Source organism: Oryctolagus cuniculus, chromosome 7, assembly GCF_964237555.1.
Source record: "Oryctolagus cuniculus chromosome 7, mOryCun1.1, whole genome shotgun sequence".
Taxonomy (NCBI): Eukaryota; Metazoa; Chordata; class Mammalia; order Lagomorpha; family Leporidae; genus Oryctolagus; species Oryctolagus cuniculus.
The window spans coordinates 66,917,309-66,929,954 of record NC_091438.1 but is presented as its reverse complement, the minus strand read 5'-3'; the positions used below and the strand labels follow the sequence as shown (position 1 = coordinate 66,929,954).

Genomic DNA, 12,646 nt, shown 5'->3' with positions numbered 1-12,646 from the left:
TACTTTTCATTTATCGTCCATTGATGTAATTATAATTTTTGATGCTCAAATTATCTCACATTAATTAGTGGGGGCCTTTTCAAGTTGAATTCTTTGTTGTTTTGATTTTTTTTTTTTTTTTTTTTTTTTGGACAGGCAGAGTTAGACAGTGAGAGAGACAGAGAGAAAGGTCTTCCTTTTCGTTGGTTCACCCCCCAAGTGGCTGGTATCCACTGGCCGGTGCACTGCGCTGATCCGAAGCCAGGAGCCAGGTGTTTCCTCCTGGTCTCCCATGCGGGTGCAGGGCCCAAGGACCTGGGCCATCCTCCACTGCCTTCCCAGGCAACAGCAGAGAGCCGGACTGGAAGAGGAGCAACCAGGACAGAATCCAGTGCCCCGACCGGGACTAGAACCTGGGGTGCCGGCGCCGCAGGCGGAGGATTAGCCTATTGAGCCGTGGCACCGGCCTTTCCATTAGTTTTTGAGAACTTCCTGAGTTCAAGCTCTGCTTTTTAAATTTGGTCCCATTAATCTGAATGGTGAAAAGTTGTGTATCACTACATTTATTCTGTACCTAACCTAAATAAATTAAGTTATTGGGAAACAATTTAGAAAAATGGTTAGACTCAAAGAAAATGAAGTTAAGAATTACATGTATAATATATAATCTCCGCGGGGATTAACACCCTGGCCTGAAGTGCTGGCATGCCATATAGGCGCTGGTTTGAAACCCGGCTGCTTCACTTCCAATCCAGCTCTCTACTGTGTCCTGGGAAAGCAGCAAAAGATGGCCCAAGTCCTTGGGCCCCTGCACCCGCTTTGGAGACCCAGAAGAAACTCCTGGCTCCTAACTCCTGGCTCCTGGCTCCTGGCTTTGGGTCAGCACAGCTCTGGCCAAGTGGCCAACTGGGGAGTGAACTATTGGATGGAAGACCTCTCCCTCTCTCTCTCTCTTTCTTTCTCTCTCTCTTTCTCTCTCTTTCTGCCTCTCTGCTATCTGTGTAACTCTGACATTCAAATAAATAAATCTTTAAAAAAAGAAAAAGAAAATGAAGCTTTAAAAAAATACAATCTAGGCACATTCATAGCTAAGTAATTCATTCTCTGACCTTCAGTACTCTCATATCTAAACAAGAAATAAATATCATGTGCAACTCAATGGTTTGTTTGGAAAATTAAGTAATACATGAAAAGAATTAGCACAGGATCAACTATTACACACTTAACAAATGCTCACATTGTAAATTATTATAAATTATAGAGTGTGGTGGAATGAGATGGCCATGCCAAGATGGCAGCTGGCAACGGAAACTGCCTGGCAACAGGCTATGATTGGTTAGGGCATAGACCGCCCCTTGACCGGATTGGCTGCCTTGGCTATTTAAGTTGCTGTACCAACTGAAATAAATGAGTCTGCAGGCTGCTTGCCTCTGGTCTGCTTTCACCCGGCTGCTGGGGTCTGTGTGGTGACTCTGCACCTCTTGCCCCCACCACGCTCCTCCTCTCAGAACGAATCCACAGCAACAATAGGGAGGTCAATGGAAAAACACAATTTAGAACTATTGTTCTTTACTCTCTATGAACAGAAGGGATATATGTTTTATGGTAGATTTTTCACAGTCACTCTGTCCCAAAGAATATTTTTTCTTCATTTAGAAAAAAACAGTTTAGATCACTAGAACCTCAAAGTTAACATGTCAGGTTTTGATGTGATATTCTATATGATTCCATAAAATGTGTTTTTAATTGACAAGTGACATTATCTATTTTCATCATTTGGAGAAGCCATGACTCCACAAGAAAACTGGGTCATCTGAAGCAACAGTACCTTGGTTTGTTGTCACAGTGGTTTGATTTCCTAAGGGCTAAATCTTGTGGGAATTTTGGAATGTCTCCGAGGGATGACCAAATATTTTGTTTTAAAATTTATATATATTTCAGTACCCTTTGTACAAACAAGATGCACTGTAATTTTAGGGTTCACATAAGTCTGATCTAATATTTAAAGACAGTCTAGTAAACTAAATGGAAAAATATTTTTAAATATTCACTAAGTGGTATATATTATTTAATTCTTCATCTCCCAGTAGCCACCAGAAAAAGGCACCACAAAATGTACCAGAGAGCGAGATGGCACAATGGAAAAAACTGAGTACTAGAACAATGGAACAGTCAAGAAAAAAATGACAATGGTTCCCTTTTAAAAGAGTTTACTTAGTCCTTAAACTATTCCATAATAATTTTTAATCTTCAGGAATAAGATCAAAATTTGCATATAATATTTAGTGATGGCATGTAGGAAATCATGTGCATGATCAGATATATTTTAGTAGCACTAAAATGTAAAGTGGAAAATTCAATGAAAGATGAGACTTAAAGGGGAACAGGTATTGATGACCCATGAGAAAATCCTAGGTTCAGGGGGCACCAAGACCAGAAATAAGATATGAATCCAATAATTTGATAACTGTGTGGCAATGAAGATTAAACTTCTGCATACAAAAGGGGAAGACAAAATCCAAAATCTGCTTGAGAAAAGAATAATTATGAGACTTCTTAATTATATATGGAGTTTGAAAAAATGATAACATGCTAATTTGGGATAGATTTTCAAGGGAATCTTTGTTTCCAATTATAATAATTCATGGTGATTAAAAACAAAGAACCAAGACTCATCAGGAAGTTCTACTTAACTAACTGTATTTTATGTATAGGAATCAATTATGTATCTATCAACAGTATAATGAATACATATATTTTTGAATAATCACATCATTAAATACTTACAGAAAATATAGTCAGTTAAATAAAGCTATAATTGTTACAAATAAATATTCTATTAACAAAGTTATGGTAAGGGATATATTAAACTAGGAACAAAACAAATTATAGCATCATATGTTTATACAAAGTTTGAAATCATACAAAACAAACCTATTCATCATATGTGGACATACCCATAAGTTGTTATAAATACAAATTCATAAGAATGCCAAACACAAAATTCAATTCAGGATAGTGCATTACTTAGGAATATAGTAAGGGCAAAATTAGACCAGTAAAGATCTGAAGGTTATTTTAAATTTATTTTTAAAATTTTGGATTAACATAAAATGCCTGTATACTTTGTGCACTATTATGAAATATTTTAACAGATACATATAGCATAAACCAATCACTCCAGGCAATGAGCCCTTCCATTTCCATTACTGCAGACTGTAGTTGCTCTACTCGTTTGTGGACACCAGAATCCATTACCTCTACCAGACTCCATTTTGGGACACATTGTCTGGTCATTTCCCAACCCCTTATCATACTCAGCCTCCAGTAATCACTAAATTAGATTCATATCAACTAACAAACATATACAAGTTCACACAAATGTGTATCTATAAAATGATCTAGAATTCCACCTTTTTGTTTCAACTGTCAGAATTTAATTTTTATGGCTCTGTAATATTCTATGGTGTATATATCCCATAGTTTCTTATCCATTCACCATAATGAACATTTAGATTAATTTTATAACTTTGTAATTATAAAGAGTGCTACAATAAACATGGAGTGTGGCTATCTCTTTGATAGACTAATTTCATTCCTTTGGATTCATTCCCAGAAGTGCAATAGCTGTATCATATGGGACATGTGCTTTTACTTTTTTGAAGAACCTTCATATTCTCCACAATGGCAAATTAATTTTCATTCCCACCAACAATGTATTAGGTTTCCCTTTTATCCACAACCTCATCAGCACTGGTGATGCCCTTAACCTATGGTTAAATCAGCAATAATTAGCAATTGAAAACACTGCTGTAAATCTTTTTGGAAATACTTAGAATCATGGGATCTTTAGTCTTCTGTATTACTTTTTGAACCTATACATGTAATATGAAGAGTGAACCAGAGCAAGGAAAGACATAATGTTGACACTTGTATGGTGTGCTATGGTAGGTGTAGAAGTGTGGTTAATGTATAGGTGTCTGATTGTATGTATTAATGGTTTGACCAAAGAAAGACAAATGAAAAACAAAAAACAATCTTCTCTTTCTCAATCCAAAATACTTGCTGAGAGTTCTGGAAAATTTCACAGATGTTCCCTGAAATTAAAAAAAAAAAATGCTTAACTAAATTACTCTTTCTTCCGATGGTTTGATCAGTTTTTTTCTTCTTCTTTTGGATATATTCCCCTTTTCTGACAAGATAATAGGCACTGTTTTTGGATTTTATTAGATGGGTTTTATTAGTGGAAAAAGTTTTAGGGTTTCTATATAACGGAGAAAATGATCCCTTCTTGGCTAAATGCATATTGTACTGACCAAGTAGTCTCACACCTTCTGAAAAGGCCTAAGAAAAGTTTTCTAAGTGTTTGAGAGTGTTGTTTGGGACAAGATATCAATCAAGTCACTTTGTGTTTGGTCCCAAGTCTCTTCTACGGCTAAAGAGCAGTAATATCAATATCTGCAAGATGAGGTGGCTCCTCATGACCCCAGAAAATGCCAGTCAATGTGAAACCTAAAACAATTGCTTGCTGACTTAGACCACAAAAAAGTCTTTTTTTTTTCAATTTTGAATGGAATAAACACTATTCTGTTGAGTATGAGAGCATATGTTACTCAGCACTATTAAGTAATTATTGCATTTAAGTTTTCCACTAATGGACTATAAACACAATTTACAATTTACTATAATTGATACTTTTAATCTATTTTATTTATGCCACTAATGACTTAGTTACAAAATAACTTCCAAATGAGAAATATAATCATTGTTAAGGTTTACTTATATCATTCTAGAAGCTTTAAAGAAAACTATCATAATATGCTATTTTAAGAAGTGTGCAGGGGCCAGCATTGTGGCATAGCGGGTAAAGCCACCACCTGCAGTGTCAGCATCCCATATGAGCGCCCATTCAAGTCCTGGCTGCTCTACTTCTGATCCAGCTCTCTGCTATGGCCTGGGAAAGCAGTAGGAGCTGGCCCAAGTCCTTGGGACCCTGCACCTATGTGGGAGAACCAGAGGAAGCTCCTGGATCCTGGCTTCAGATCAGCACAGCTCCAGAAGTTGCAGCCATCTGGGGAGTGAACTGGTAGATAGATCTCTCTCTCTTTCTCTCTCTCTCCCTCTCTCTCCCTCTGCCTCTGTAACTCTGACTTTCAAATAAATACATCTTAAAAAAAGAAGAAGAATTTAAATTGTTGAGATGTTAATAAGTGACTAAGATATCCAGATGATGGTCTGTTATTCCCAGTCTAATGCTTGTGAGACTGCCAGTCATCAAGACTCTCACACAGCAGGCAGGAAAAGGGCACACTTCCAATATGTTTATGAGCTTCATGCAGACTTATTGCCTGCATGTTGTTCAAGGCCAACAAATAAAATCTGTCAGCCCTGGGTTACATTTCTAATTAAAGTTTTAAATACTATCTAAAAAGCACACATTTAAAAGTCTACATTTGTTTTACTCTCACTCAAATATTATTCTAGCATTAAAATGCAACTTTCATATGCCCAAGATCTTAGAATGACCAACAGTCTCAAAATGTAAACGAAGTTTTATGAGAAAATTTAACTAGCCAATTTAAATCTCAGTAAAATATGTTACTCTATCTAAGAGGCAAGTTTCTACACTATTAGTTATTATTTTTTCATTCAGATCATTGAAATCAAATTTAGGCTTGAGAAATTAATTTTAAAAATCAAATGTAGTTTATTTTAGTAACTTGCTTTTAGCTGTTCTAATATTTATTTTTACATTTTTTTTAATTTACTTATTTAATGTATTTGAAATGCAGAGAGACAGAGACAGAGAGTTCCTATCCATTGGTTCATTCCTGAGCCATCTGCAACAACCAGGGCTGGGCCAGGCAGAAGCCAGCATCCAGAAAATCAGTTCAGGTCTCACACATCTGTGGCAGGGAGCCAAGTACCTGGATTCTCCAGGTGCACATTAGTGAAAAGTTGGAATAAGGAGTGAAGCTAGGACTTGAAACCAGGCACTTGATTTGGGAGGTAGGCATCTCGAGCAGTGATACAACCACTCACTCCATCTATCCTAAAAATATAATAATCATAATCATAATCATACTAATCACAAAATCTAAAATATCCTCTATCCTGTCAACTGCTTATATATAACATGATCATGTCTTAGCATCCCCAGATTTGCATCACCAAGAGATGAATCAGTCAGCATCAATGTGTAAATAATTTTACTTTTCTGTCTGCTTGGAATTTGGCCTCTGAGAACTGTGCCATGCTCTCAACTTTCCGTGTTATTCAATTCGTAGTCTAATTTGTAGTCTAAAGTCTAACTTGCTTTGCCTTTTTTCTGTTTTGCTCTTCATGCTGCTCTTTCACTTTTCTTACCCATCCTCCTCTTACTTCCTTTTACCATAATCTTTATATATTTTTTCTGAAATTCCTTTCTACTTTAAACATTTATCACTACATTCCCATTTTTTTTTGTTTTAAAAATATTTTTTAAAAAAGTTTTTTGAAAAAGTTTTTTTTTTTTTTTTTTAAAGTTTTTAAGGCTGGCGCCATGGCTCAATAGGCTAATCCTCCACCTTGCGGCGCTGGCACACCAGGTTCTAGTCCTGGTCAGGGCGCCGGATTCTGTCCCGGTTGCCCCTCTTCCAGGCCAGCTCTCTGCTGTGGCCAGGGAGTGCAGTGGAGGATGGCCCAAGTGCTTGGGCCCTGCACCCCATGGGAGACCAGGAGAAGCACCTGGCTCCTGCCATCAGATCAGCGCGGTGTGCCGGCCGCAGCACGCCGGCCATGGCAGCCATTGGAGGGTGAACCAACGGCAAAGGAAGACCTTTCTCTCTCTCTCTCTCTCTCACTGTTCACTCTGCCTGTCAAAAATAAAAAGAAAAAAAAAATTCATTTTACTTTTTTTCAAGGCATAAATATAGGCAACTGAAATAGAATTCTTTTACCACAAATTATTACTTAAAATGACATTTGTAGTACCCCCAGAACAAGAAAATAAAATTTCTTTTGCTCCAAGATATCCAAGGACATCATATCTAGCAATCTTCATCACCATTTTCTACCATCCTTCTAGTTTTCAAGTGCTTATATTCAATAACAACTCTCTGGAGGAAAGAGAACATAAAATGATCAATTTCCTTAAAGACTACTCTTATCCTTCCAAAAACCAAATGATCCAGTCATTTGTACAGACCAGATAATACAATATTTTTAGTCCTCTTTAAAAATATTTAATTCTAAAATATTTATATGAATGGAGCATAAAACTGATTCCTAAACTTAACAGATTACACAACAATGTCAACAGCAATGCAGACCAAAAACATTAATGAAAAAAAGCTTCATAAAATGATATTCAGAAAATAATTGACATCATGTTAAAAGATTAATGTGGGATTAACGCCAAAAATGTACAGATAGGTCAATATTTATCATGGTGTGCAATTCGGGACATGCTCAAGCCAACTTACCTCGAACGGTAGAGTTAGAAACATACCAGGGGATTCCAATTCAATTCCATCAAGGTGGCATGTACCAATGCCATCTCACTAGTCCCAGTGATCAATTTCTGTTCACAGTTGATCATAATGATAGGACTAAGAACCAAAGGGATCACATAAACAAGAATAGTGTCTGCAAATACTAGCTGATAGAATCAAAAAGGGAGAGAATGATCCAACATGGGAAGTGAGATACACAGCAGACCCATAGAATAGCAGATGTCCTAAACAGCACTCTGGCCTCAGAATCAGCCCTTAAGGCATGCGGATCTGGCTGAAAAGCCCATGAGAGTATTTCAGGCATGGAAAGCCAAGACACTCTGGCAAAAAAAAAAAAAAAAAAAAAACAACCACCTAAATGAAAGATCTCTGCGAGTGAGATCCCAGTGGAAAGAACAGGTCATCAAAGAAGGAGGTACCTTCTCTGAAGGGAGGAGAGAACTTCCACTTTGACCATGGCCTTGTCTAAATATGATCAGAGTCAGTGAACTCAGGGGGCTTCCATAGCCTTGGCAGCTCATGACAAGAGCCTAGGTTGATTACTGAGGCCATAAACAAGAGTGTCAATTTGCTAAGTCAACAACAGGAGTCACTGTGCACTTACTCCTCATGTAGGAGTTCTGTCCTTAGTGTGCTGTACATTGAGATTTAATGCTATAACTAGTACTCAAACAGTATTTTTCACTTTATGTTTCTGTGTGGGAGCAAACTGTTGAAATCTTTACTTAATGTATGCTAAACTGATCTTCTGTATATAAAGAGAATTGAAAATGATCATGATGTGAATGGAAGGGGAGAGGGAGTGAGAAAGGGGAGAGTTGTGGGTGGGAGGGACGTTATGGGGGGGAAGCCATTGTAATCCATAAGCTGTACTTTGGAAATTTATATTCATTAAATAAAAGTTAAAAAAATATTTATCATGGTGATAACCCAAAAAGAAAAATCCTTTCATAGTCTCTTAAAAATACTAATGAGGCATCTGATAAAATTCAACAACTATTTTAGTTTTTTCTTAAATCACACAGTGAAAACTTCCTGAACATGAAAATAGTATATCTTTTATCCAAATCCAGCATCTTCCTTAATGGGAAAATACCAAAAGTATTGACACTAAAATTAAAAGTCAAGATTTAAATATTAAAGAGTCTAGTTTATGCTGCTATTGTGCTATTTTGTACATATATGAATGACTTCAAAAAGTTCATAAGAAATGGATTAAACGATGAGTATTTTGGTGCAAACATTTTTGAAATTCATGCATGGTTTTTTCATAGTATGGATTTTTCATTAACATTTTGAGTATCACTCATGTATTCAGAAATTAAAATTTGGTTATAAAGAGAAGCCTATAGCATGAGAAGTTTACCCTCCTTGTCTAATATAATGCTTGGGATCTGAATTACATTTGTTTTATATTGAGGTAATCACTCTATTTTTTTCTTTTGAAAGGACATTTGCCTGTTTTTGTTAAGTCAAAAACATTACATTGGTTAACACTCATTCCTCGTGTCACTCATAAACTAAAGCCATTACAGGTACCATGGCAGAAAGAGGCTTAATTTAGAAATTAGAAATTCTTCAAATGTGAAGCTCTACAGATTAAGAATAGAAAAATTAGAGAAACAGTCACTGACCACACTGGCCTGGATGCAAAAGCCTGAAGTTGTGACCAAATCCAAGGAGTTGTGCACATCTATCAAGAAATGCACTGAGCATGTCGAAGGAAACTGCTTTCTGTGTGAACACTGGCTTGCTCTGCTTGTGCACACCGAGCCAGGGTTGCTCAGCAGGCCAGGGATTCAGGAGAAACCTTAACTCAGAACAGTAAGAGGATAAAAACTTGCTGAGGTCTGTTTGTACCACTTCATCCTTATCATGTCTGACCGTCATAGCCATTCAAATCAATTTCCCTTGTTTCGCTTACCTCTTCCAAACTGTGCAGGGTTCCTATCTTCGACCAAGTCTAACAAGATTCCATAGAATAAAGAGGAATCTGGGAAATAGTTTCCAGATTTAGACAGTAGCAGTAATGCCAATTTAACAAAAGATGATATAGTATACCTTTATAAGTATATGTAGTAAACGTTATTTTACTCTTATTTTAAATCTATTAGTTCATTTTTCAAATTTGGAATGATAAAAAATTTTTTCAACTTCTCATCTTTTCCTTTCTCATTCTGTAAGTGAATAACATTTCCCATTATTAGACATATAAATTTATACTTATTTCTTCATGTCCATCTCCATAATTCCTTTCATCTTTTTTCTAAATAAAATTAATTCAAAATTCAGGATTTTGTTATTGCTTCCCAGCTACTTGTTTAATTGAGGTTCACCTGCAAGCAATTTCCTCAACCAGGACTTTTGTGAGAAATAACCCTTGAGTACTAGCATAACCAAAAAAAAAAAAAACCTATTAAAATTTCACTTGAAGTATGACTTAGCTGTGTATATCATTCCCTTACCTTGCCTATGACATAGACATTGCTTCATTGTCTTCTAGTTCTGAAAATTACAAAAGAAAAATAAGAGATCTTGTTGATCTGTTTTACACTCTGCTAAGTTACTTGAAATTTTGGTCTACCTTTGCCAACAATTCTGTACATTTCAAGGAGCAATCACCTTACCAAATTGTATCTCAGTATTAGCCATTATAATTCAAATCTCCCTAGCACATTGCACCCCTTTTCAAGGGTGTAGATCCAAGCTTTCTTTCATCTCAAGAGTTTCTTTTAAATTATATGTTTCCCTACTCTGTTCTATTATTTTGACTTTCTTCTTAAGGAACTCCAATTATGTACATTTGATCTCCTTTGCTTTTTTTTTTTTCTATATCCAACTGTTTCCTTCCCTTCCTTTTGACTCCTCTATATTTCTATCTTATTTTGGTAACTTTTCTTATTTATATCTCAGATCTCTTCCAGTGCTATTCCTTATGCGCCTTCCAATTTTGTCTTTAGTAATTTTTTTGTTCTTGCTTTTTCCTGTGTTCTGACAATTTACATTTCATTTTCTCTAAAATTTTCCCTAAAATCTTGTTTTTCACATTAAGGTCTTCCTTCATTCTTCATTAATTTTCTTTTTTTACTCATTTATTCATGATAAAATATTTGGCTAGGCCTTTCCTCTGTCCCTTCTCATTTTGTTTCATATTCATTAGGAACATTTTTTTCAACTTTGTTTCTTCTAATATTTGGTGTCAATATTGGGCCAACTCCAATTTCACTTTTTACTATGGGATAAACTAGGTGGTCTTTGTTCAACTATGGCAGGAGTCTCTGAAGAGAGTGTACTTTACTGATATTTCTGTGATTTAGCATCATGTATCCTTTATTCTACTTTGCACATTTCTTTTATTCACTGTGCCCCATTTGTCTTTTCAGCTTTTATGGTCCTCCTTAGGTCCCACAGCTCTGTTTCTTCTTGGCCTTTCTTCAGAGCTGCTGCACCTGGGCCACTTTGCTACTTTCCCCATGTAGCACCTACTCCTTTTCAGTCTACCCAGTGGCTGTGCTAACCGTAGCTCCTTTTAACTGCCTTTACACTTGGAAAAAAACACATATATTCATATTCCAATAATCATATAAGATGAAATCGCAGTTTTAAAATTCACCTTATAGCTTTATAAATTATATTGAATGAAAATGAGAAACAATTGCATATTTACCTTTGAAATTCAATTGTTTAAAAAGAATGTCTTTACTTTCAATACCCTATGAAAAAATTTCATTGCATATATGTATTTTTCATCCTCATATCTTCTTTTTTTAAAAAATTTATTTGACAAGTAGAGTTATAGACAGAGAGAGAGAGAGAGAGAGAGAGAGAGACAGAAAGGTTTTCCTTCCGTTGGTTCACTCCCCAAATGGCCGCTACGGCTGGCGCTGCGCCAATCCGAAGTCAGGAGCCAGGTGTTTCTCCTGGTCTCCCATGGGGTGCAGGTTCCAAGCACTTGGGCCATCCTCCACTGCCCTCCTGGGCCACAGCAGAGAGCTGGACTGGAAGAGGGGCAGCTGGGACTAGAACCTGGTACCCATATGGGACGCTGGCGCCGCAGGCGGAGGATTAACCAAGTGAGCCACGGCACCGGCCCCCCTAATATCTTCTTGAAATATATCTTATAAACAGTTTTCTATTCCACTGACAAGATTCTTCCTTCATAGACATTGATTGTATTTTACTGAATTGATGCATTAGGAAAAGACAGCAACAGATCAAGGGTGATTAATCACTAGCTGAAGGCAAAATGTGAACTGAGGATCTCTCTGGTGTCATTTAAATAATCTCTTTTTCCTTTATTAGGAATGTGGAAAAGTGCTGTAGTTGAGAATTAGAAATTAATTACAAGGGTATTTGGTATAGCAGTTAAGATATTGGAGTGGTGGCTGGTGTTGTGGTACAGTGGGTTAAGGTGCCACCTGCAACACCAGCATCCTTTATGGGCACATCCTTTAAGTTCCAGCCCAGGCTGTTCCACTTTCTATCCCAACTCCTGCAAATGCTTCCAGGAAAGACAGCCCAAGTCCGCGGGGCTCTCCATGTAAGAGACCCAGATAGAGTTCCAAACTCTGGCTTTGGAGTGGCTTAGCACTGGCCATTGTGGCCGATTAGGGGGTGAACCAGTAGAAGGAAGATCTCTCTCTCTCTCTCTCTCTCTCTCTCTTCCTGTAACTCTGCCTTTAAATAATTAAATAAATCTGTAAAATATACTAGAGTGTCTTGGTTCAAGTTTTGGCTCCTTTACTTCCAACTCAGTTACCTGCTAGTGTTCACCCCGGGAGGTAACAGGTAATGGGTTAAGTAATTGGGTCCCTACTATTAAAGTGGGAGACTTAAATTGAATTCTAGATTCTTGACTTCAACATGACTCAGTCCAGATGTTACAGGTATTTGTGGAGTTTACCAGTGGCTGGAATATTTCTCTCCACTGTCTTTCTGTCTGCTTCTATGCCTTTTGAATAATGTAAAAATAAACAAATAAAAAATTTTAACTAAATTAAAAGAGATCTAGAGTTCAAGAGAAGTTTGTGTGGTCAAACCCTGCAGGTGAAGATAATTGAGATTTATGCTGCACAAGCTAGGCTGACACAATGGAATGCAATGAATCACTACATTTTGCCAAAATATCCTGCAGATGTGGCCTACCATTTCCAGTAAAGGATAAAATTTCCCTC

The 12,646-nt window shown here is 36.8% G+C and overlaps 1 long non-coding RNA gene across 7 annotated transcripts in view; it reads right to left on the bottom strand.

Annotated features, from left to right (window-relative positions):
* LOC103350106 (uncharacterized) overlaps positions 1–12,646 on the bottom strand; it is a 207,724-nt gene that overhangs the window by 102,316 nt on the left and 92,762 nt on the right. Inside the window, exons 5-8 of one of the 7 annotated variants that reach the window (XR_011390130.1) lie at positions 9,938–9,977; positions 9,397–9,465; positions 7,443–7,568; positions 2,659–4,076 (exon numbers count right to left, since the gene is read on the bottom strand). The exons of 2 other annotated variants lie outside the window; for them this stretch is intronic. This is a non-coding gene — a long non-coding RNA (uncharacterized lncRNA). Of the gene's footprint in view, positions 1–2,658; positions 4,077–7,442; positions 7,569–9,396; positions 9,466–9,937; positions 9,978–12,646 lie in introns of those variants that run through there. 4 more of the 7 variants (XR_518161.4, XR_011390131.1, XR_518162.4 and 1 more) reach the window with 4 other exon arrangements.